Source organism: Mastomys coucha, unplaced genomic scaffold, assembly GCF_008632895.1.
Source record: "Mastomys coucha isolate ucsf_1 unplaced genomic scaffold, UCSF_Mcou_1 pScaffold21, whole genome shotgun sequence".
Lineage (NCBI taxonomy): Eukaryota > Metazoa > Chordata > Mammalia > Rodentia > Muridae > Mastomys > Mastomys coucha.
In genome coordinates, this window is record NW_022196904.1 from 145,930,952 (window position 1) to 145,958,254 (window position 27,303).

Below are 27,303 nucleotides of genomic sequence, written 5' to 3' on the forward strand. Positions count from 1 at the left end.
TCTGACTGGAGCCTGTCCTTCCTGTGATCCTGGTTGTGTCAGAACTCCTCAGAGTCAAGCTGTCTCTTCCTTACCTCTGATCCTGGGCATGTCCTATCTATTCCTATTCTATTAAAATACATGCAGGAGTTATTTGTGTCCCTTTTTATTTCTTTGAGCATATTTATAGTTGCTTTTTTAAATTTTTGTCTGGAATTTCATCATTACGGAGTTGTAAAATTTGAAGATGATACAGATTTTTATTGTTGCATATATATCTATACATATACACATATACATATATATTCTTTTATTGTGTGTGTGTTAGGATGTGTGGTTCTAGAGTTAGTTCATTGATTCAGCCTTTCTGGACCACTTACGCTGAGTCAGCAATTGGGTCAGTGTTTCAGGTTAGCTGGTCTCGGTGAGGTTAAGTGATGCTTTAAGTTCGTTCAGTCATAGTGATACTTTCCACTGATTTGTGTGGTTATATCTGGGATGACTCCCAACTTAGCTAGTTGGGGACCTCTTACTTTATAAAGGGAGTGCTTGAGGTGAGAAAGTACTAGGAGTGGGTTTCATGTGGACTATTTCTCTGTTTAACTTTCTTGTGACTTCAGTACCTGATTGAGTTCAATTATGTTGTATAATTTCCATTTGATAATTCAGTTTTGATGGACACATCCAACTTTTAGATGTGGTGAGTCAGAAAACACTCAGTTCATGATCGGAAGCTAGGGTTACATGGTAATTTGGTAGCCTACTGTCCAGCACTATTTTCACTCAACTGAAAGCAGTAAAGAAATGTCTTTTAAAGAAAGACTGAGCAGTTGCCTACAGATGACAGAGGACCTTACTTCAAACTCCCAATGTTCTTTACTGTGATTTACTTATAGAAGATTGCCAAAGACTCCAAACATTATCCATATCTGTTATTGACTTCCCAAGTACCGTTGGATCTGCTAGGTCATGTGACCCAAGTGGTAGAACACTCAGAACAGTTCTTTTCATGCACTGGACCTATTGAAGAATCAATCGAGCCTCACTCAATACTAGCATATTTTCACTTCTTTATGTACAAGCCAGAGCAACACACCTGTCCTGATTAGTTCTTGTCAGCTTGACATAGCCAAGGGTCATTTGGGAAGAGCAAATATTGAGAAAATATCTTTATCAGTCTTTCCTGTTGGCAAGCTTCTAGGACCTTTCCCTGATTAATGATTAATGTAAGAGGGCCCAGCCCACTGTAACTGGTGCCACTCCTGGGCATGAAGTCCTGGATTATATAATAAAAAAAGAAAAAACTGGGCAAGTCATAGAGAGCAAGCCAGCGAGCCCCTCTTCACCATTGCTTCTACTTCAGTGTTTGCCTCTAGTTTTCTGCCTTGAGTTCTTGCCCTGATGCCTTTAATGACTGGCTGAATGGACCATGCAAGCCAAACAATTCTTCTCTCCTTAAGTTGCTTTGGTCATGGTGGGTTTATCACAGTAATAGAAGTAAACTCGGGCAATATTCAAGTAGGAATTTGCTGCCTCCAACTCCAAATATGCCCATAAAGCATTTTGCTTCATTCTTGTTAGTAGGATGTAATAATTTATCCTTTTCTTTGGAAAGTGGATCTCTGTATGCCCTACATCACTGGAATCCTAGAAATTGCACTGAGGCAGAAGGTCCTTGAAATTTAGTTGGGTTTATTTTCCATCTTCTTATATGCAAATGCTTTATCAACAAGCCTGCAGTAATTACTACCTACTTTCAACTAGGTCTAATCAGCATAATGTCATTAATGTAATGACCAGTATGATACTTGTATAAGAAAAGTGATCAAGTCCCATGAAATAAGTTATGATATGGGATGGAGGATTAATAGACTCCTGAAATAGGGCAATGAAGGTGTATTTATTGCTTCTCTTGGGCTTATAGATAGATATGGAGAGAAAAAAAGCTTTACTAGCTCAATGATTGCATAACAGGTACCAGGAGGTGTGTTAATCTGCTGAAGCAAGAAAACCACAGCTGGAGCAGAAGCTGCAATTTCAATCATTACTTGGTTAATCTTAAAACAATCAACTCCTGTAGTTATCCAAGATTCACAGTCTCCTGAATAGGCAAAATAGGAAAAGGAAAACATGGTAGCAACTGTCACTCTTAACATCTTTTATTTTCTTAAAAATGAAATCTGACATAGATGTGATATTGTTTTGGTTCATTATTTTTCTAGACAGATGCAACTATAATGCCTACATACTACAATGGTTTTCACTTTATACATTATAGAACCAATAGAGGGATGCCTCCATGTCTGAAGTTATGCATTCTGGACCTGAAAGAATAACCATAGGATGAACTTAGGATCCCACTCACTACTATGTAACTTGGCTAACTGTTGGTCAATTGACCTCCTTAATTGACCTACTTTTTAAAAAATGGTATTTGTGTGTGTGTGTGTGTGTGTGTGTGTGTGTGTGCGCGCGTGTGTGTGTATGTGTGTGTATTTGTGTGTTGGTGAGTGGCACATATGTGTGAGTACCTGCAGACATCATATGGTATGGTAACACAGGAGTGCTAGATCCTTCGGAGCTGGGATTACAAGAGGCTGTAAGCTACCCCCTACATGGATGCAAGGAACCAAACTCTGGTCCTCTGGAAGAGGAGTAAATACTCTTAAACAAGGAGTAATCCCTCAAGCCCCAAGAAACTCCTATTTTGACTGGATGGCCACATGGATGTTTATAGAATCAACACAACTCAAAACTGTTGTCTAGTAGTCCCTGAGTGTCTGATAATTTCCTTAAAGTACACTTACCATGGTAAAGGACTCTTTGAGAAATAATGAAAGAAAACTTAATAGTAAAACTTTTTATTTTGTGGCAATTCTCTTCCTTAAGGGATCAGGTGTTTCCTTCATCTAAGGGGATCTGAATACGTAAACTGTTAAAGCCCGAAAATTGGTTAAGAGTAGCTGTGATTCTCTATTGGTAGTCTTTTGTTCAGAATATGGAAGTTTTTAGCTTAAATAGATGAGGAGGAAATCAGTGGGTATCCAAGTTTGCTTTCTATAGCACAGCCAGGGCTGCTTTGAAGAGTACAGTTTGTTTTAGCTTACAAGTTATAGTTCATCATTGAGCAAAGCTGTGGTAGGAACTCAAGGAGGAAACCTAAAGGCAGTAACTGAAGCAGAGCCCATGGAGGAATGCTGATTATTGCCTTGATTAACCTGCTTTCTTATATAACCCAGGAGCACCTATCCAGGGATAGTACCTCCCATATCAATCATCAATCATGGAAATACACAACAAGCTTGCCCAAAAGCCAATCTGATGGAGATTTCTCAATTAAAGTACCGTTTGCACAGATGACCTTGGTTATGTCAAGTTGACAACAATCTACAACACACATGGATTTCCAATTTACTTCACTTCTGGGAATAAGATGATGAGTTACTCAGTCCCAGAGGTGAAGAGAAGTCAGATCATTGCTATCTTTGCTTTGCTGTGCTATCCACCCACTTTCTTGTTTTAGCATTGCTACTTGACCCTTGCTACACCTGAATCAAATTAGGTGTATTGCATTGTAGTTTTCCAGTTGAGTAGCTTTTCTTCCCACAGTAGGATATGACATACACACACACACACACACACACACACACAAAGAAGAGCAATACTAGACAGATCCTCCAGTATGCTATGTTGCTCTGAAAAATCTCTATCAGTTAGAATGAAGGCTTGTTAGGTCAATTTGGATCTTCAAAGAAACTGATTCTGGGACAGTGAGATAGCTTAGCTTATCATGACATTTGCCACAAAGCCTAACAATGACCTGATCCCCAAGATGCACATGGTAGGAGAAAACAGACTTATGCAATTTATTCTCTGACATCCACACTCAAGCTATGATGTATATGCCCATGCACACACAAAATACAAAAATTAAATGCAATTTTAAAACAAAAAATTTTACTTGGGAAAATCCACACCAGCATTCAAATTTCCTGGAGCCTTTGATGTTTCCTTCTTCAACAAGCATCTTCATTAGCCAACCAACTAAATAAGCTATCAGTATCAGATGTGTTAGTTGGAACATTCAACCTAAATTCTCTGTTCAGTAAATTCTGCTTGACTTAACTTCATTATTCATCTACCATTATTTGATACTACACTTAGAATCATAGTTTGCTTTAATAAGCCAATTAACAGAACTAAATTAAAATAGTAAATATAGAAAAGGTAAACTTTATTCAATACAGTCATATTGGAAAATTGGACAAGGGGATCCAGTGACATCCCTCCCTCCAAGTCGATCTTTCGGGTCCTGACACGAGGGGAAACTTTGAGTACAAGATACAAGGTATGTGCGATTAAGTGGTCCAGTCATGTGTTTCTAACTGACTGTTGTATCAGCTCCAAGTCTCTCCTGCAAGGTCATCTACCAAGTTACATATCTTAATCAGGGAGACAAGTTTTTCTTCTGGATGCAAATTCCTTTGGTTCCTGGGGACTTCAGACATTTTTTCAACAGTAAGATATTCTTGGGGAAAGTGTTATTTCTTGGGGTTCATAGTTTCAATAATCTGATAGCTGAAGAGAGGACTACAAGGGTCTCTTCAGAATATATTCATTTCTGGAACATAGGTTAGTTACAATCCCACAACCTTGACATCTTATTGTCATGCATATGTACTTGAATGAATTACAAGACTCAGGCAGTTCTTCAAGTTTGTAGTGTACCTTCTTATAGGTTTACTCTCTGTCCTTCATCTAGAGACTTGACTCTATCATAGCTCAAAAGAAAAAATGGGAGGTAAGGATGGTCCTGAGGGGAACCAGCATTGTTTTGCTTGTGTGCTTCTTCAATGAAAGCTGTTCTATAGAAAACGCAATATTAATTTCCTCACAGAAGAGTGGATGGGGTGAGCATTAGGGTAAGTATGTATCTATTTCTAAGGGTAGAGGTGCCATTTCCTTGGATAAAATAAAATGGACAGAAACAGTCCTCTCATGTGTTTCCATCACAAGTTATAAGAACTTTTTTTTCTATCAGTGTCTATGTTTTAAATGCAGATAGTCTTTGTGATTCATACACTTTCATTGTAAGGCATTTTGCTTTGCAACTTTAGTCCTTTGGCTATAATCTAGAGTAGGCTTTGGGGGTTTATGCTATGAAACTGGGGAAGTGCATCTCTGAGCTCATTCTTTTCCTTTGTTACTTTATTCAAAAAGAACTAGAAGTAATGAGTCAATATTGTCACATACCTTAGTTTTCCAGGTGTGTTCAAAAGTGTTATATGCAGATTACTAAATTCCTTGTCTCTCTCCATTGATGTATTGAGATTATCAAATGCACTTACATATTTTTAAACAGTTCAATCCATCAATTAGTACTCTTTGAACTACTAGTGCAATCTTTTGCACCTTCGGGTGTTGTTGATAAAGGTTAACTCCAGAAACAGTAAATTTCATTAAAGCAATTTATCCTTAAAATTGATTTTTCTGGGTTCATGGAATGAGGACATTTTCTAAGCCCTATTTAGATTCAGGACTTAGTGTTCCAGGCTACTTTTGTGGACAGTAATTTTTTAGACGGCTCCCTACCAATTTCAGAAACAAGCAATTGATAAATTCTAAAAGAAATTCATTTGGGGCCAATTCTGAGTGTTCATCCCTGCACAACTGCAGCCCACACTTTCCAACAAGGCTTTTATTATCTTAGTTCTCGAAATTTCAGGCTTCCATTGAGATTCCAAGAACAACCAGAGAATTAATGGATTCTACTCTCTTATCCCTGGAGTGTTTAAAAATTTTAGTGTCTTTATTCATGTCCTTAAACTAAATTCCAGATGCAAATTTTCTTTTTGTTGTTCTACCATTAGAGATTCCTCTTTTCATTGTTTCCAAGTTTGGACACCTGCCTTGGGTAGTTAGTGTTTTATTCCTAAAAATTTTTCTCCGTGTGTCTATTTCTTACACTTGCTTGGGATTTCTTTCTCTTTTATTATCCAGGTACGTCTAGCCCTCTTAACAAACTGTAAAATGCCTCTTTTAGATTTTGCCGTACTCCATTCCATCTTCCTGTGTGGTGAATTTGTAATCTCTGGAACACAGGTCATTACCCAGAATGCCAAATGTAGGTCAGTTGATGCTGCTGTGAAAAGCACAATAAGATAGGGAAGCATACATTCTCCTTCTGCTTATTATAGAGAAAATACAAGGTGCACAAAGCTTCTTTGTGAAAAAATGGTGACTATTCTCTAGCTTTCACCATGGAGTAGCACTCTAAACAAGTACTGTAAATCAAAACATATGAAAATATCTGTAATGTTTCGAGTATATTATAAAGTAATTCAAGTGATTATTTTTTTTTCTAACAATTTGTGGCTTAAATTTCATTACATACACAACTCTGACACTTAACCATTCATTATTATATTCTGTTTTATAATTTTATCCTAGGTAAAACAGGTATATAGAAAACATAGTCAAGAATTATATAGGGAGAGTTTGTAAGACTCCCAATTCTCATTAAGCTTGATAATTGAAAGCATGACTCAATCATCTTTTGTTATTCTCCAAATTGATGTAGACCCTGATTCTCATATCTCTAGTAAAGCTACCGATGGGGCTTGCTTCTAACAGATTAAGAAACTGCAGGAGTAACAAGGTCTGATTACCGAGACCGGGACATAAGCTGATGTTCTTCCCCCTTGTTCTGTCTGCCTTCCTTGAGTTCTATGGACCAAGCCAGTTACTAGTCATTCTACATTTACAGTCATGCAGTCCTGAGGAGAGCAAGGGACAGAAGCCAGGCTTCTGAGATCTCTTGCCAGCTGCAGGGTGAGTGATCATCTTTGAAGCAGCTTTTGCAGGTCCAGACAAAGCTGGGGAGATTGCAGGTTCAATGTGTACATTTCGACCGTAATCTCAAGATCTCTGACCCAGAGATAGCCAAACCTCAATCAAACTCCTAAACTATACAAACCGGGACAGATAAATACACGTCGTTTCAGACTGTATCACTTTCAGCCCTAGCTAGAAGTAGAGCTCAGATTACACATTTCAAAATAAATTCTGACAGTCCTGGTGTGGAATGGGAAAAGGTGTCTGTTTTCTTCCAAAATCAAGCTGTACGTTGACTGTGCTTGATATGGCTCTGAGCAGCCACCACATGGGACACGGAGTGCAAGAGGCTGTGACCTGTGATGTCAGTTAGCACTTAAATGATGTCATAACTCTATCTAATTAATTCTTTAAGTATAAAATTAAATTTAGGCAACAAGATGGAAGAGTGCAAAGAGGTTCAGTTATAAGGAGCCATTGTATTTTCAGAATTGGCCGAGGCCAGGGTAACAGCCCCAAAGAAACCCTGCCGGTTGCTACAGTTGTTTTGCCTTGCTGGCTGCTGCTTTGATGTGATGCCTTTTAGCCCTTAATTTGACCTCCAGTCGTGTGGTCAAATGTCTCCAGGCTATAGATTGTAGCTACTTCGTGCCTATACTGTTCATTCTTTACGTGGCGGTTTGCTCATTACACAGTCACTAAATGATATAGCACTTCTTATTTGATATGTGATCCTCCCTCATTTTTGTTACAATTTTGTCCTCTCTAAGGAAGGATCTAATTTTCATCTGTCATCACTTTGGACTCCATTCTACCTGTCTACTTGATTATTTATTTGTTCAGCCCCTAGGACTGCAGCTGGAACCTCCTGTTATCTGTTCAGCTGCTGTGACACACTCTCACCACACAATCAGCTTTAGGTACGAGTCGCTGCTACCAAGGACACTCGTTGAAAGCAATATTGTTTACAGAACAGAGTTGTTATGATTGCAATTAGGAGAAATGGATCACAGGTAGAAATGCAAAGGAAATCATCTCCTTTAACGCTCTTCAATTCTTATTCTTAGCACACTGCCACCATTGTTGTCTGACAGGACTCAGGCTTGCTACACTTCATCTTTTCTTTATTCACTCTACTATTACATGAACAGGGTAAGAAGTTTAGGCTTCAAACTGCCAGATATTAGGCACAAGTTTCAATGAGATCAATAGGCATAGATCTTTACCTGCTAAATGTTCATTCAAAGACAATATTTATAGCAAAAGTTATAAGATTATATATTATACATTATACATTTATAAATTATAAAATTATAAATTACATATATGCTAAACCTTCCTGAATACACAACCATGTACATGTACACACAAGTTCCTGAAATTAAAAAAAAAAATTCATAACAGTGGGAAGCCTAATGCTGTTTAATCCTTGACTTTCTTTGTCTTGGTTGTCCAAATTACTTATTTACTTATTTTTCAGCCAACAAGCTAGGGTCTCACTGTATGGCCCCACATGGACCACATAGACCAGGCTGGTCTTGAACTCACAGGGATCCACCTGCTTCTGACTTTGCTTCTTGAGTGCTGGGATTAAAGATGTGTACCACCATGATTGACTTTCCAAGTTAGTTTTGAATTTATTTCTTTTCTTTGCACTTGGATTTGAAAAGTTGAATTAAAAGTCTTCTTGGTATTTGTACATTTTCAGGGAACTAGGGGTTTCCTGTTACTTTTTGTTCTGTGCATTGAGCTTCTAGGATTTCTACTGCTGAACAAAACGTGATAAATTAAGTTCCAGTTCAGAGTTTAAAGTCAGTGGTGGTACAGCTCTCACAGCTCCCAGATCTCATTTTAGAAGTCTGTGGAAGCAGGTGGGCAGGGGGAGCTTTTCCACCTCTCAACCCACACACCTGTATACTGCATTTCCCCACTTAAAAACCTTCTAGCACCCCCATCCTTAAGCCCCATAGCACCCCATCTTTCTCCATTTGAATGGCCATGGCTTTGTCATTGCTTTGTTATTATTGCCCATGTGCGACAGTTCTGGTTGCCATTTACTCTGCTGAACCTTAATTTAGGGACTTGCTACTGAGATCCCTCACAGTTTGTTGATCCCTTTTAGAAACTCTTATTAGCAGTTTTCTCTGTCTTGCTCCAAAATGGGGTAGAAGGCCTCACAGGTTGCTGTGAAATAGTTCCTATTTCTAAGTTGCATTTCAACATGATAAAAAGTGACAATGACCATATTTCTTTTTTCTGGAAAGGCACTTTCCTAGGACATTTTATTTGGAAAGAATAAACAAAAGGTGTTGGACTAGAAATGTATGACACTGTCCTTTAATCATTTATCTTTAAGAATCAATGATCATTTTGATAAATATTTTTGTATTGAGAACTATAGTGTAGCATTTCTTAGAAAGCTTGGCCGCCCGTAGGATTTGGAACACATCTTCCTCTGTAACTGTATAAATTGGGCATCTATATATATATCAAGTGGATTAAGTTATTTTATTAGTTATTTTTCTTATTGCTATAATTAAACAGAACAGGAATCAAATTAATCAAGTAAAGTCTCATTTTCCTTTTCTCAATCATAGTATGATTTTTATTAAATATCATCTTCTTGAATATTATTAAATCCAATAGTAGTGAGTTTGCATACTGTGGTGGTTTGAATGAGAATGACCCTCATAGGCTCACGTATTTTTGTGTTTGGTTCCCAGCTGGTGGACTGTTTAGAAAGATTAGTTGTAACCTTGCTGGAGGAGGCGTATCATTGAGGGCTGGAGTTTGAGGTTTCAAGAGCTTATGTCAGTGTCAGTCTTACTTTCTCTATGCTTGTGGACAGGTCTAAGTTCTAAGGTACTTCTTCAGAGCCATGCCTGCCTGCATGCTGCCATGCTTTCCACAATGATGGTCATAGACTCACCCTCTGAAAAATGTGAGCCAGCCCCCAAGTAAGTACTGTTTTTATAAGTTGCCTAGGACATGGTGTCTCTCCACAGCCATAGAACAGTAACTAAGACACACAGTGAACAGGCTAATTAACTGGCTAAGGACTACATAGTGAGATAATAGTAGCGCTAGACCTTTAGATTTTAAACCGCCATCTTCATAACCCATGTGTTTTTGAAAAACATAATTTTGCTTCTTTTCTGTCTTTGAGAGAATAAAGGTTGAACTGAGAAGTTAGTGAAAACTTAGATGACCCACATGCTAAAGGATTTTTCCTCTAGTGGTGTTGTAGGAGTGGGTGGCAACTTGTGGAAGCACAGCCTGGCCAGCTATGTTGTGTGTGCCACTGAAGCAGTGAGACCCTAGACCTCTTGTATTCTTTGCATGTCCACGGTCAAGTTAAAATACAAACAGAACTGACACTCTCATGCCCTGCATCAGAGCTGTTATAAGCCCTGTTGCTAGCTTCTGTTGTTGAATTCAGGAAGGGTTCTATGTGGCTGTGTTGAATGTCTGCCATGTACTGGCCACAGCTGCTTCTTCTTCTTTCTTCTTCTTCTTCTTCTTCTTCTTCTTCTTCTTCTTCTTCTTCTTCTTCTTCTTCTTCTTCTTCTTCTTCTTCTTCTTCTTCTTCTTCTTCTTCTTCTTCTTCTTCTTCTTCTTCTTCTTCTTCTTCTTCTTCTTCTTCTTCTTCTTCTTCTTCTTCTTCTTCTTCTTTTTTCAAGACAGGGTTTCTCTGTGTAGCCCTGGCTGTCCTGGAACTCACTCTGTAGACTAGGCTGGCCTCAAACTCAGAAATCTGGCTGCCTCTGCCTCCCAAGTGCTGGGATTAAAGGCATGCGCCACCACCACCTGGCTGATTACAGCTTCTTTATGGGTGGCAAACTCAAAATTGGTTAGTGGTCTGGAGTACCAGACAGTGACTATAACAGGACTGGCTACATGGGTCAGAACAGCAGGGGTGGATATGATTAGTATTGTAGGAACATCTGAGTTATATAAATCGAAAAAAAAATTACAGATGGCCAATAAGCAGCCAAGGGCAATTTATAACTCTAGAGGAAGCTGCAGAGAATGTGGATTTAAAAATCCCCTCCTCATTGATTCTCATGCGAACCTTTCTTTTAGCACATAACTGTGAGTAATTAAAACTATTTTCTTCTGCTTTCTCAATTAGTGTTTTTAGTAGTACACTTGAGAGTGCTGTTATCTGAGGTAAGCAGTTTAAGTGGTTCTCTAACCATACTATAGTGAGCACAATGGGATAGGTGCTTTGTGGAGAGCTCAAAGGTGCTGGATCTAAGTTCAAAGAGACGCATTTCTCATGCTCATTCTAGGATATATCTTCATTTAAAATCCTTTAGGTTAAGATTAATCTTTTTAAAAGTTAGTTTTAAGAATGAAGTTGGGAGGTGGTGGCACACACCTTTAATCCCAGCACTTGGGAGGCAGAGGCGGGTGGATTTCTGAGTTCGAGGCCAGCCTGGGCTACAGAATGAGTTCCAGGACAGCCAATGCTACACAGAGAAACCCTGTCTTGAAAAAACAAATAAACAAAAACCAACCAACCAACCAAAAAAAGAATTGAAGACATGGGCTGTAGGGATGGTTTAGCCATTAATGGTTAGGCTCACAACCAAAAATATAAGAACTGAGACACAATACTAACCCCGTAAGAACAGGTAGCTCCTTGACTAAGGGATTTCCTTTTGGGTGCGTTTTGCTAAGTGATAATTGTTCTTTTTAACTATTTTTTTAATCTTAAAAGGAAGACATTTTTATATATAAAAGTATAAACTAAAAGAAGATACAATCTAGAAAAAATAAGAAAACTCTTCATGGATATAAATTATAAATGAATTTAATGTGTTATGAATTCAATACAATAAAAACTAAAGAAGAGATTTTTATAAAGTTTAATGTGATGCAACATGACTTTTCATAGATAAGAAAACAAATTGAAATAAAAGCCATCATGGTTATTTATACAAATGGAAAATGAACATACTCTAAATAGCAAGAGCTAGAACAGTCACAATTGAAAACTGATCAATTTTAGGGGAATATGAGATAACCTTGGTGATTTCCAAGGAGAAAAGTTAGAATTACATCATTGGGAAATTGGTGATGTTTCTGGAAGAAAAAAGTGATCAAATATGAGGGTTTTGGATAGTTTTTATTAACTTGACAAAAGCTAGAGTTATTTGGGAAGAAAAAAATTCAATTAAGAAAAATGCCTCCACTGGCCTGGCCTGTGGGCAAGCCTCTGGTGTGTTTTCTTGTAGAGAGAATCTTTTATCAGCAATGTCTGTCAATAAAAAAGCCCATGGTCAAAGAACTGAGGCAGGAAATGGGAGGTAGAACCTTGGCAAAAAGAAAAAGGATTCTGGGAAATCGTGAGAGAATAAAAGGAGACACATGGAGAGACCGAGGAGGAAGATTTGAGATAGATGCTAGGGGAGATGTTGAAAAGACAGGAAGGATGAAGCAAGGTAGGACTGAAGGAGTGTTAACTAGCCAAGCTTTTGAATTGGTTAAATAAGTTACAAGTTAGTTGGGGAATAAGCCAAAACTGTGGCCAACACATTTAATAATAAATCGTTAGTCTCAGTTTCATCATCCCAGGAGCAGGGACAGGGAAGGAAAATGGATTTATTATTATTATTTTTTAACATTTTCTGGATTCATGACTGATGTGGGAGGTCCCAGGTCACTGTAGGCTGTGTCACTCCTGGCCTTGTGGTCCTGAGTGCTCTAAGATAGAAAGCTAGACAAACCATGAGGAGCATATCAGTAAAGAGCACTATTCCATGCTCTCTGCATGGGCTTCTGACTCCAGGTTCCTGGCCTGCATGAGTTCCTACCCCAACTGCCTTCTGTGATGAACTGTGATGAACTGATGCATGGAAGTGCAATCCAAATTAACCCTTTCTTCCCCAAGTTGCTTTTAGATGTGTTGTACTTTTTACAGGATACAAATCTTATCTAACACAGATGTCATCCACCAGGGTATAAAGAAAACAGAAAACAGGAACAGTTTTAGAAAGATGAAGACATAAAAAAAAAACAATTTTATATCCACATCCAAAGACTTCTTCGTGTCATGAGTATTTCGTATTGAGTGGTAAATATTAAAGTGACTATTGAAGAGAGTACTGAGATTTAAGGTTGTTGAATAAGCAACTATGGACCCAAAAATCATGTACAAGTAGGGACAATCAGACTAGCTTCAACTCAGTGCTCTTTAGTACTAAGTATTGCAGACTTCAGAGAGAAGCCATTGGTGTCTCAGAAATGTCAAGCCCAGTTAAGTTGCCACGCTAAGAGGAAAGCTATGAGAAGATACTTCCAAGTGCATAAGACCTTGGGAATATAATACCCAGGGTTTTCTTTAAAACACTTCACAGTGATTTCATCTATCTCACAGTAGAGACTTATCATATGGAAAAAAGACTAGACTATGGTACAATTAGGTGGCAGTGAAGGAAATTGTGGAATAAGTATAAAAACTAGGTCATCATTCATTGTATAAAAGTCAGTGCACAAATAGATACAAGAGACAATCATTTTAATTTCTTGGTTGTTTTCCAGAGTCTGTTTTTAAAAAATAGACAGACTTCATTTTAAGAGCACAACTGTGAAGAAAGTACGGGTTTCTCTCTCTTACCTCCTGCCTCCCAGTACCTTGCAATAAAGGGCAGAGTAAATTTGTCCCAACCAAGTACCTTACACTCACACACTGTTAATACTCAAATCCAGCACTTACAACACTTTCATAATGTTGCACATGTATGAATCTGGGAAAATGTAGAATATATTCATCACTACAGTATCATATGGAATTCTTTCCCTGCCCTGAAAACCCTTGTATTCTTCCTATTTATCCTTTTTTTCCTTTGAACCCCGATAGCCATTGAGTTTCTCTTGGTACTGGTAGTTGTGGATCATCATTCATTGTATAAAAGTCAGTGAACTGACTTTTATGTATTTGGGATAATTTTCAGTATGCAGACTTTATGGTTTGTCTTCTTAGTGCAAATGCTAAACAGTATCCCACCGTTTTATTTTGGCAACATTTGGTTTCTGTTTTCATCTACAAAGTATATCCCAGTTCCTTCTAAATTTTGTGTGTATATATGTGTGAGTATAAAACTTTCATCTTGGGAAAAACACTAAAAGACGTGATTGCTAGATTTTTCTGATAAGAATGTACAGTTTCATAAGAAATTGCCAATTGTTTCTCCAGATGGCTGTAATTATTTGTATTCCCACAAGCATTGAGCGAGCATTCCCATTGTTCCACAACTTTATCAACATCTTCTGTTGTCAATATTCTAGATTTTGAAATTTTTACAGAGGTAGTGGTAGCTCATTACTGTTTAATATGCTGTTCTTTTTTTGACACATGGTTTTATTATTATTATTATTTTATTATTATTTTTTTTCGGTTTTTCAAAACAGGGTTTCTCCGTGTAGCCTTGGCTGTCCTGGAACTCACTCTGTAGACCAGGTTGGCCTCGAACTCAGAAATCCACCTGCCTCTGCCTCCCAAGTGCTGGGATTAAAGGCATGCGCCATCACCACCCAGCGACACATGGTTTTAAAAAACCCGTTTATATGTTAATTTTACCACCTATACAACATCTTTGTAGAGGTATTTTAATAGGGTTTTATTCATTTGAATTGGATTTGCTCATTTTCTAATAGCTACAATAATTGTTTGGTTTTTTGTTTTAGTTTTTCCAGTGTTGGGTTGTTTGGATGATGGAAATGCCTCATCTTCAGGATCAGAACCCAGCAGTTCCTACTGTGTTTTTGAAGGTAAAATGAGAACAATGCAAATTGCTTTTTGTATCACTTACCCACAGGTAAGCAATTCTCTACATTATATTATATTTTTTTTTGCCCAAGTAATATAATATTTCATATTTACAAAAGAGAAGCCTTCACATAGACTGTCTCTTTTCAATTTGTTCCCCCAGCATACCTAATTCCTCAGGCTTGTCCCTGGTAATTTAACATAATACCAGATGCAACCTCACTCACCCTCTACACCTCCTGTGGATCTCAAAGACCATCTCCTCCAGGTCCCTCTACCCCATTTAATTGCTGCATCCAATACTAGCTGGCATTCCCTGGGATTATACTAGTTTAGCAGGCCAGCAAAACAAACAACACACAACCATCCTACTCTCTGAAAATTCAGAGAGAATCAGAAACCAGGGAACAAAACACATATTGAACAAGGACAAACCAAGGATTCAGTATTTTTTTAAAAGATTTATTTATTTTATTTTATGTGTATAAGTACACTGTAGCTGTACAGTTGGCCGTGAGCCATCATGTGGCTGCTGGAAATTGAACTCAGGATGTCCCTGCTCTCTCTGGCCCCTCTCGCTCCGCGTAACACACTGTAGCTATCTTCAGATGCACCAGAAGAGGGCATCAGATCTCATTATGGGTGGTTGTGAGCCACCATGTGGTTGCTGGGACCTGAACTCGGGACCTTCGGAAGAGCAGTCAGTGACCCGCTGAGCCATCTCACCAGCCCCAGATTCAGTATTCTTATGCAGTCAGCACCTAGACCTCAAACCCAGATGCTTATATGCCAACATAACAGCACAATCAATAAATCTAGGACAGTATGTCTGCCCTAGAGTCCAGCTATCCTATCTTAGCAGGCCCTAAATATTCCAATATAGATGGAGCACAAAAAACAGACCTCAAGACTAACTCTATGAAGATGATTTTAAAGGTCCTTAAAGAGGAAATTAAAAAAAAAAATCACTTAAATTTAGGAATGTCTCCTTCAAAAAGAACCGAATTGGATAAAAAGACAAACTTTTTAAAGAAAACCAAGAAACAAACAAACAAACAAACAAAAAACCCAATAGTTAAAGGAAACAAATAAAAGTATTCAAGACATGAAAATAGAAATAGAAAGCAATAAATAAACCACAAATTGAGGGAGTTCTGGAAATCAAACATTTAGGAATTCAAACAAGAACCACACAGGCACACTTTACCAACAGAATACAAGAGATGGAAGGTAGAATCTCAGGTATTAAAGGTATGATGGAAGAAATGGTCAAAGAAATTGGTCAAAGAAAATGTTAAATCTAAACAATTCCTGAAGCAAACATCCAGGAAATTTGGGACACTATGAATACACCAAAGCTAAGAATAATAGAAAAAGAAGGAGAAGAATTCTAGCTCAAAGGCCTAGAAAATTTTTTCAACAAAATCATAGAAGAAAACTTTCCTAACTTAAAAAATGATATATATATAATATATGTATACACATACATACATACATACATACATACACAAAGCACATAGACACTAATAGATTGGACAGGAAAGGAAGTCTCCTTGCCACAATAATTATAACAATAAACATACAGAACAGAGAAAAAATATTAAAAACTTCAGGGGAAAAAGGCCAAGTAATATATAAAAGCAGACCTATTAGAATTATACTTGACTTCTCAATGGAGACTCTCAAAGTCAGAGGGGCCTGGAAAGATGCACTGCAGACTCTATGAGACCACAGATGCCAGCCCAGACTACTATACCCATGAAAGATGTCAATCACCATAGATGGAGAAAATAAGATGTTTCATAATAAATGCAAATCTAAATAATATATCTACAAATTCTGCCTGACAGAGGTGCTAGAAGGAAAACTCCAAACTGAGAAACTAACTACAACTATGAAAACATGAGCAATAAATAATCTCATTCCAGCAAAATCAAAAAGAAGGAAAACATACATTCACTCAGGCACACACACACACACACACACACACACACACACACACATACGCACACCGCCACTACTACTACCACCACCATCACTAATAACAACAACAATAAGTGATCAACAATCAATTGTTGGTTGTTGACATCTCTCAATATCAATGGTATCAATTCTCTAATAAACAGACATAATTAACAGAATGAATGTTAAAACAGGATTCATCCTTCTGCTACATCCAAGAGGTATATCTTAGCATCAAGGATAGACAGTATCTCAGGTCCTCATTGCCAAGGACATATCCATACAGCTCATTGAACACAGAGAGATCAAGTTGGTGCCTGCAATGAGCCTTCACACATTCCAGTCTCTTTGATGTAGAGAGGTACTCTGTAGGCTACTGATACAAATGTGGACACTAACTGAGCCACAAAACCTTTGACCTACAATCTACCCTACCTGCAAGATGTGCTGAGCAATGGTGGCACAGAAGTTGTGAGAGTGGCTCACCAAGGTCTTATTTAGCTTGAGGTCCATTCCATGAGAGAAAAACCTATGTCCAACACAGTTTGGATGGTATGGGGGGAATGGGAGACTCAATAGGCCAAAGATCTAGGGTAGAACCAAACACAAGAAAATCATTGAAATTATTTCTGTTATACTCATAGAATTCTGCCTTGCCCAGTCATCATCAGAGATACTTCCTTTTGCAGTAGATGGGGAGGGTTGCAGAGATCCACAGCCAGATATTATGCAGAGAGAAAGTCTATATAGGAAGTCTCCATAGGGTACCTCCCTTCAGAGCTTGGGTAGTTCCCATAGAAGAGCAGATGGAAAGATTGTAGGAGCCAGATGTGATGGGAGAGAGCAGAACACAGCCCACTGAATCAACTAAGCAGGGAACATATGGGCTCACAAAGACTTAAGCAGCAAGCATGGGTCCTGCAGGGGTCCTCACCAGGTCCTCTGTGGATATGTTGTGGCTGTTTGCTTGGTGTTTTTGTAGGACTTCTAAATGTGGGAGCAGGTGTATCTTTGACTTTTTTCTCAACATAATATTTTTATTGATAATTTGGGACTCTCACATAATTACATTCACTTCTGGTCCTCCCAGATCCACTCCTCTTAGTGACTACCTCCCTCACAAAAGAAAAAGAAGAAACAAAACAACAAACTCAACAACATGAGTCTAATTTGTGTTGCCCATACGCTCACTGAAGCATGGTCAAACTTCCACTGGACAACTCCTTAAAAAACAGAGTCCTTCCCCACCTGTACCCTTACCAGAAGCCATCAGTTGTCATGAGCTACACGTTAGCATCTGTTTTACAAATTTTAAGAGATCTTTTTGGTGATTTCCTGTCTAGGCTGTTACTTTTGGGGGGTGTGAAGTGGGGGCAGGGATTGCATAGAAGCCTTCTATGACTCTGTTTCTCAACTGTGAGTCAGCAGTCATCAATATCCCTGCAAAAGTAGCTTTTTTTTTTTTTTTGCCTTTTACGGTAAGTGGGAATACAGATCATGGGCTTCCACATGGTTACTTATGTCAGCATAGACCATGGATATCCACATGGCCTTCATTGTCAGCACATGCCATGGCCATGCATGGTCTCTGGTGGCATAGACCACAGACTTCATCATGACCCCTAGCTGCTGCAGAACCATGGACCCCATCATGGCCCTTGGAGGCAGCCACAAACCACAGACGTCAACATTGTTTTAGGTGGCAGCACAGACCTTCATGGCCTTGGGTAGTAACACAGACCAGAGGAATCAACTATGCTCCAGGCTACATTGGGGTCATGAACTCCAATGTGGCTCTTGGCATCATGGACCACAGACAGTTGCATGGCCTTCTGCAGCAGCACAGACTATGGACATCTACATGATATCTAGCAGCATTCTAGACTACAAATACCCACTGGAGCATGGCCTCAACATGCCTGGGGTAGCAGTTTAATTCATAGCATGGCCTCTGAGGGAAGTATGAACCATGGAGGTCTTTCAAGAAGATCCAATCCCGAAATGAGCTGTTCTTCACCTTGGACGTCCTGTTGTTGCTCCGAGTCATAATGATTGTGTTGCTGGACAGTGTGTTCAGGGGCTGAGTCTGTGCAAGGTCCTAGCTGTTGTATGCCACCCTGCCAAACCTACTTGGGAACAGCATGTTTCCCCCTACCTACTGCAGCCTTCTCTCACACCTGTGACTGCCTGCTGCATCTCTAGCTCTGTCTGTCTCCACCCTGAATGCACTGTGCCATTCCTCCATCTTTCCTACATGTTCATTTCATATTTGTTCATCATAGTGGCATTGGAAGTTGCAGTGTGTCACACAGTATATTCATTTTCCCAAACAGCTTTACATGAAAATATTCATTACAGTAAGTTTTGGTCTGGTTCAAGGTTTCTGACACACCATAAATATTGGACCATCACAGTGATTCATCTCAGATATTCTGCTATTGCCTAGAGTCTAGGTGAGGTTGGAGCTAGGCAGAGCATCTGTGGTCAGTTTCCATACAAGGTCCAGGCTGCTGCACTCCTCACCATCCTCAACCCTCCCAGGGCTTGACCTTTGTGCTTATAGCCTCTAGGCATCATCACTGCTCTCCACTTTCCTAGTAGGACAAGCATCTCAGGCTGCGATGACAGTAGCTCACTGCTAGGGGCCCTGCTAATGGGCATAGGACCGACTCTGTTTAGTAATGGCATCTGATGATGTGGTATGAGCTCCTTTCTCTACCTCCCCCAGCAGCTTGAAGGTAGAGTAGATATTGAGGTACCGACTCAAAATGCTGGATCCGGACCTCATGGCAGTTGAGTTGGTCAGTCCAGGCCTTCCTGGTGGTGTCCACCCATGTGGGCCTCATATCTTTGACTCTTTTGCCTACTCTTGGGGAACTCTTTCCTTCCTGTTGGGTTGCCTTGTCCAGTCTTGGTGTGAAGGCTTTTGCCTTGTCTTATTGTATCTTCTTTTCTCCTGTTTGACTCTTTTCTTGGGGATTCTGGGGTGGGAGGCTAATCTTTTTTGAAAGGAGACAGAGAGGGGAGTGGATCTAGGAAAGAGAGAAGGAGTAGGAGGGATCAGAGACAAGTGGAGCAAGAAAGAACTGTGGTCCAGATGTATGGAAAAACCATCTATTTAAAACAACCAGAAAACAAACAAACAAACAAACAAAACCCCCAAACAAACAAACAAAACACAAAGCTATTTTTAGTGCTCTTTATTATCTTTTTCTGTTATAATGCCCGTTTATCTTTCCATTGCAATGTGTGAAAGAAAAGACATGACTCACTGTTTCTGTATCTGGAGTGTGGCATTCTCAGTGTGTTTTGGCTTTTATTCCTATATGCTTATTTCTACAAACCACATATACATCAAGTTATGAAAACAATATATACTTTTAAGATAAATAATACAATAAGCTAGATTTGTGGGCCCATGATGTCGAGAGTCACAAGTATGTCTGTAAATTTCTGCTTTTGGTTGTAAAGAGCATAGAATTAGTTTATAAATGGGTTTCTGTTTCAGTAGCCTTCAGCTGTAACATGCTGCTATCAATGAGGGCTTACAAGGCCTTTGACCAGAGTCCTGAGATTTTGTGGAGTTGGAAACCCCTTTATGTGTTTGATTCTATTCTTTCCCAAAATTATAAGCATTGTGCAGAATATTATTATTATTATAAAGTAATTTCATTTCAAACATATAGAAAAGAGTAAAATAATAAAATGGATATCCATGTATATGCAACATGTATAAATCTGAGCATTTTGCCTCTTTGCTTCAGATCTTCGTCTCCTAAAGAAGGATGTGTTTTGTTTGGGCCAGCTGTAGTAAAGCATGGCAGTGATCCCAATACTTGGCGGCATTGACTGGAAGAAGGAAAATGAATTCAAAACCAACCTCAGCTTTATAAGTTTGAAGACCACTTAGGACTATATGAAATCTTATCTCAAAAGACAAAAGCTAACCAAACAAAAATCAGAGAAACAATGACATACCTTAAATATGCTTGCCTTCTAGAATTAGATTCTAACTAAATTATTGTTCCCTAATTAAAATTTTTTCAGAAAGTGCTCTTTCCTTTTCTTCATGCTCCTGATTTTTACTTCTAGTCAGGTATATTTTTGTTAAAGTAATTTTAGAATTAAGAACTTTAAAAAAAGTAAGCGTGCAATTTGTATGTGTCCCAGGATATATCAGAAATAATTGATATCTTCTTATTCCTAGTAAATAGTGTTTTGCCCATTTATCTAATACAGTTGTGGTTTATGACATATGGCAGCATCTGTTGTCAACATCAAAAATACCAGGTAGATTAAGTCTCAAGTCCAACCTTGAGAAACCTCATTAAAATTCAGAATTCACCACCAACTATTAATAACATTCATTCCTGTTTTGCAGTAAGCGTGAAAACAATGCATTTCATTTTCAGGTGAAGGGAACTGGGGAGCCTTCACAGGTTTAACCATCCTGTAGGATTGCACCTCTTTGCATTCTGAAACTGGAACTTCTACTGGTTAAACATATGACATATGTCCTGCTTCATGTGAGAAAAATAAACTCAGTTAGAAATGAGAGTTTTATGGGCCTGGACCACACTAGTGCACAATTGACATTAAAAGTTAGAAATTTATTTTTGGTTTAGAAAGAGATTTTCTGTATCTTAGTGACCTATCAAATACCATTTAACCAATATGGCCAGAAGGAGATGACTGTGCAGATAGAATAGGATCTAGCAACTAACAACCTCCTTTACGTTAATTCTAATGTGACTGGAGCTCATTAAAGTTTAAAGTTGAGAGTTACAGAGAATAATTAGGAAGATCAAGTTCTCTTTAAGATCCCAAACACTTCTTGACCAAAATGCATAAGTCACTGGGGGGAGTCCTTCCCAGTACTTAGAAAATGTATGACCACAGGAGTCTGCATGAAATTCTCAGCAGACACCAAGAGATGGAGAAGCATAAACACTGGCTCCTCTTGAAAGCTGAGGAATACAGAGTAAGAAGATGCCATGATTTTGAGTTAAGGGAGAGCAAGTAGCTAAATCAGAGGAGGTGGTTAAGGGCCTGAAAACAGCGATATGTATTTACACCCTGCCCTTCTCTGAGATCTCCTCATGGATGGCACCTGATTACTTACTCCCGTTCAGACAGCAAAGATTACTTTGCTCTGGGTCTGGGCACAAGCTCTGAATGGCACATTAGGAGTGACATTGTCCTTCCGTATTAAAGTCATTGGTACCTATTGTCCTGTTCTACAGACAACAAGGATTCTAGTGTTCTGAAAGCAAGTAAGAAACCTGAAAAAATGGTTTGTTATTGACTAAACTTTCATTTCTAGGAGGACAGTTTTCCTTTTCACGTGAGGCATACTCTAATTACAACAAAGTCCATAATGAAAGAAAATACTTCACATTACATTCGAGGAAAAATTGAGGATCACAGAGTTTGAGGAAACACCCACTTTCAATCAGGAAGAAATAGTCAAAATATAAACCAATTATTCTTCACTATGTCAATTTTTTTTCCTTTGCTATGACAAAATACCTGAAAAGAAAAAAGAAAAGAAAGTCAAAGGAAAGAGGACTGATTCTTTCGGGTTGTAGTTTGAGGGAATGGCTCATCGTGATGGGAAAGGCATGGCAGTGAGATCAGCTCTAGCTAGCTATGTCTTCAGTTGGGAAGCAGAGTTAGATATTGGTGCTCCACTCACTTTCTCCTCTACATTCAGTTCATGGAATAGGGCCACATGCACTCAGGGTAATTTTCTTCCCCGTAGTCAAGGTTCTCTGGAAACACCTTCACAAACATAGCTAAAGATATGGCTTCTAAGCGACTCCAGCATCAGTCAAGTTGGCAATGAAAACTATGTATCCCTTAAACTCACATGCTCCAATACAACACAGAATAAGCTGTCTAAGCTCTGTTTCCTGAGTTGAAAAGGACTTCACTGGACTAAGGAATAGATTAAGCATCCTGAAAGATTCGGTGCAAGTCACTTCTCTGAACATTTTTGCTAACAGTGTTTGATTTCTGTTGCTCTACAGTGCCTGGTCACTCACCCCAAGACCTGCATTTTCTTTATTTCTAACACTTGGTTTCACATGTTTTAACCTGAGAAACTCCTCACTATCCTGAAACTTCAGTTTGGCCATTTTTTCTTGTAATTTCTCTGCACGTCTCACAATAGGCAAGGAGATCTTCTTGTGTGTTCATCAAGCTTTGACCACCACCACTATGACACTGCATGCTCTGTATGTGTAATGATAGCTATCCAGATGTTGCAGGATTCTCACACTGAGAAACAGGACACTGAACATTTTCTTTTAGGAACCAGCCTATTGGGGGTGCTGACATACAGGTTCACATCGGATTAATACCCAAAAGTTAGAGCCCCAACCACAGTAGGGCTGTGTCTTTTACATTATTTTACTTTCTTTGTCTTTCATGTTTGGAAACATGATAACTTGATTAGGTGTACCAAAACTGGGAAAATGGCTAGGATGTGAGGAGGGGGAAATCACATGGGAAACCTGGCAAAGTTACACATATGCACAAAGAGACTGGTTAGGCCATATTGTGGCTTCTTTATTTTCCTCTTCTGAGTACATGAAGACTACAGAAAGTTTGTCAAGGTCTTTATTCTTTGTTCACAAATGAAAATTATCCACATGACCAGATACTGCTTTTACATTTAGTGTTAACAGAAATAGAAGTTCATTAAAATAACATTGAATAATACTTTCAAAAAGGAATTCACAGATTCAATGCAGTCTCTATCAAAACTCAGTGGCATTCTCTATAGAAGTGGAAAATATAATTCTAAAATATATATTATAAAATTCTAAAATTATCCCAGACAGACCAAAAAAAATCATGGTCAGTCAAAGCAATCCTATTGTGTTATGATTTCATCCAAATTTAAGTATTCTCTCCTGGAGGGAGGAAGGAAAAAGGAGGCTCAGAAATTAAACAAAAACATATAAGTACAGGAAACTGGAAACTGACAGAATTCAACAGGCCTCTTTTCAAGGTTGTATAAGTAACACTTGCTAGGAAGAGAAGATGCTCTAGTTGGCAAGTCATTCAGGGAGAGCCAGGGATGCAGTGTTCATGAATTATTATTACAGATGCTGAGGTGGGCTTTGTAGTTTCAATGGTTCTTGAGTAATTTATGCTCTGTAAATCACCCCAGTAAATTCACTGGTTTACAAATTTGTTCCATCATTGGTGTGCTATCTGGATGGATAGATGTTTGCTCATGCATCTCAAGAAAAAGCTATTCAACGAAACTGCTGGACATACTCTATATTTAATCTCAAATTATGTAACAGAGCCATAGTGTCAAAATAGAAACATGACATAAAAACAGAGATCAAGACCTAATAAGCAAAATACAGGATCTCAGAAATAAATCCACCCTGCTCTAGTCAATTGGTTTTTAACCAAGAGTAAAACAGACACTGGATAAAAGAGTCTATTCTAACTGGTGCTGGCAAAATTGGGTATTCACATGTAGAGGAGTGAAAGCATACCCATATCTCTTTACTGCATTTAAGTCAAATTCAAAATGGATAAAATATCTCAATTTAAAACTCAAGTAACTGAAAGTACTACAAGAAAACACTTTGAGACATAGGTACAGCCAAGAACTTTCTGAAAAGGAATCTTACAGAATTCCTAACTCTAAGAATGACAAATAGCAGTTCAGGAGATTAAAAGGTTTCTGCACAGCAAGTAAGACTATCAGCAGAGCAAAAAGACAGATACAGAATGAGAAAAAAATCTTTGCCAGGTATACTGCAAATAGGGGATTAATATCTAGAACATATAAAGGATTCTAAAAATTAACTGCCAGCAGCAAAACAAAGAAACCCACCCCCCACACAAACATACACAAACCAAAATCTGCCAGACAATAAATGAACTAATGGTCTGAACAGAGAGTTATAAAAAGAAGAGCTACAAAAGGCCAGTCAACATTTAAAAAAAATTCAACTTCTTAGCAATTAGGGAAATGCAAATCAAAACTACTGTAAAAGTCCATGCTAGTCTAATCAAGATGTCTCCTAGCAAGGAACAAATGACAACAAATGCTCATTAGAAAATGGGTAAAGGTGGACATTTCATTCCTTCTTAAAAGGGGGAACCAAATACCCATGGAAGGAGTTGTCGAGAGCAGGGACTGAAGGAAGGGCAAGCCAGCCTAAATATAGCTCTCTCCTAAGAGGCTCTGACAGTACCTGACTAACACAGATGTAGAGGCTCACAGCCATCCATCGAACTGAATACAGGGTCCCCAGTGAAGGAGTTAGAGAAAGGACCAATGGAGCTGAGGGGTTTGCAGCCCCTTAGGACTAACAACAATATGAACTAAGTAGTACCCTCAGAGCTCCCAGGCTCTCAACCACCAACCAAAAACTGCACATGGAGGGGTCTGATTGTTCTGGCAGCATGTGTATAGTAGAGGATTGCAAATTCGATCAGCAATAGGAGGAGAGGGCCTCAGCCCTGTGAAGGTTCTGTGCGCCGGTGTAGGGGAATGCCAGGGCCAGAAAGTGGGAGAGGGCAGGGTGGCAGGCATGGGGAAGTGGGAGGCAACAGGGGTTTGTTTTTGTTGTTTTTGTTTGTTTCTTTGTTTTTTGGAGGGGAAACTGGGAATGGAGAAATTTACATGTAAATAAAGAAAATATCTAAAAAAAAAAAAAAAAAAAAAAAAAAAAGAAAATGGGTAAAGACGAACCTTTATTCATTGTTGGTGGGAGTGTAAACTGGTGCAGCTATGACAAAAAAAAATGGTATGAAAGTTTCTCAAAAACTAAAATTAGAATTACTGTATGACCTGGCTACACTCTTCCTGGGTATAGATCTGAAAGACTCTCCATCCCACCCCAGAAAGATGTGTAGAGCCTGTGCAGAGCTACACTGTTCACATTAGCAAGGAAACAGATCAATCCCGATGTCCACCAACAGATGAGTGGATAATGAAAGTGTGGTATACTCAGCCACAAAGGAGAATGAAATCATGACATTTTCAAGAAAACTATAGATCTGGAAAATTATTACACTGTGAGATGGTTCAGATTCAGAAAGTCAACACCTCATGATCTCCCTCATATTCAGATTTTAGATTTGAATTATTATTTATGTATATATGTGCATATTAGAGAAGTCATGAAACTAAAAAAGGGGAAAAGGTTTTGAGAGAATAGATGAACGCTATAGAATGCATGTAAAAGAAGAGTAGAAAGGAGGCTACTGAGAATGGCAGGCTACAAGTTGGAGGTACGAGGCTGATGGGGACAGTGAGGGAAGGCAAGTGTCAAGACAAAGTACATTGAAAAATATCCGAGAGGATCAGAGGCTGGTGCCCTGAGCAGACCTCGGGCGCAAATTCTGCAGCCAGTCCCACAACACCCAAAGGAAGCTCGGCTCCCAGGTGCTCTAACACACCCAGGATCAGAGGATCAGAGATGAGGAAGACACAACATCTGTCCCAACACTTTGAATAACTGGGACCAGCAGGTCTCAGGCACACAGGAACAACACCATATCAGTGTCACGGGTTCCTTCCTGTCTGTCTAGGCCATTGCACTGAGTAGACCTTGGGCGCAAACTCTGCAGCAAGTCCCATAATTTCCAGAGGAAGCTGTACTCCCAGGTGCTTTAATTAGCCCAGAATCACAGGATCCCAGAATCACAGGAACACAGAGACAGCTTGACTCTGAGGAATTTGACACAACCAGGATCACAGGAAGGACAGGCCCCTGTCAGACTTAGCCAGGGTAGGTAGCACTAGAGATAACCAGATGGCAGGAGGCAAGCATAAGAAAATCAACAACAGAAATGAAGGTTTCTTGGCATCATCAAAACCCAATTCTCTCACCACAGCAGGTCCTGGACACACCATCACACTGGAAAAGCAAGATTCGGATCCAAAATCACTTCTCCTGATGATGATATAGAACTTTAAGAAGGACATAAATAACTCCCTTAAAGAAATACAGGAAAACACAGGTAAACAGCTAGAAGCTCTTAGAGAGGAAACACAAAAATCCCTTAAAGAACTACAGGAAAACACAATCAAACAGGCGAAGGAAATGAACAAAACCATCCAGGATCTAAAAATGGAAATAGAAACAATAAAGAAATCACAAAGGGAGAAAATTCTGGAGATAGAAAACCTAGGAAAGAGATCAGGAGTCATAGATGCAAGCATCACCAACAGAAATCAAGAGATAGAAGAGAGAATCCCAGGGGCAGAAGATACCATAGAAAACATTGACACAACAGTCAAAGAAAATGCAAAAAGTATAAATGTCCTAACCCAAAACATCCAGGAAGTCTAGGACACAATGAGAAGACCAAACCTAAGGATAATAGGTTTAGAAGAGAGTGAAGACTCCCAACTTAAAGGGCCAGTAAATATCTTCAACAAAATTATAGAAGAAAACTTCCCTAACCTAAAGAAAGTGATGCCCATGAACATACAAGAAGCCTACAGAACTCCAAATAGACTGGACCAGAATAGAAATTCCTCCCTCCACATAATAATCAAAACACCAAATGCACTAAACAAAGAATTAATTTTAAAAGCAGTAAAGGAAAAAGGTCAAGTAACATATAAAGGCAGGCCTATCAGAATTACGCCAGACTTCTCACCAGAGACTCTAAAAGCAGAAGATCCTGGGCAGCCAATGAACTAGATTCTTACCCTCACCTAATGTCTGTGTCACCCTCCAAACAGAACCATTGTTCATTGAAACAGTTGG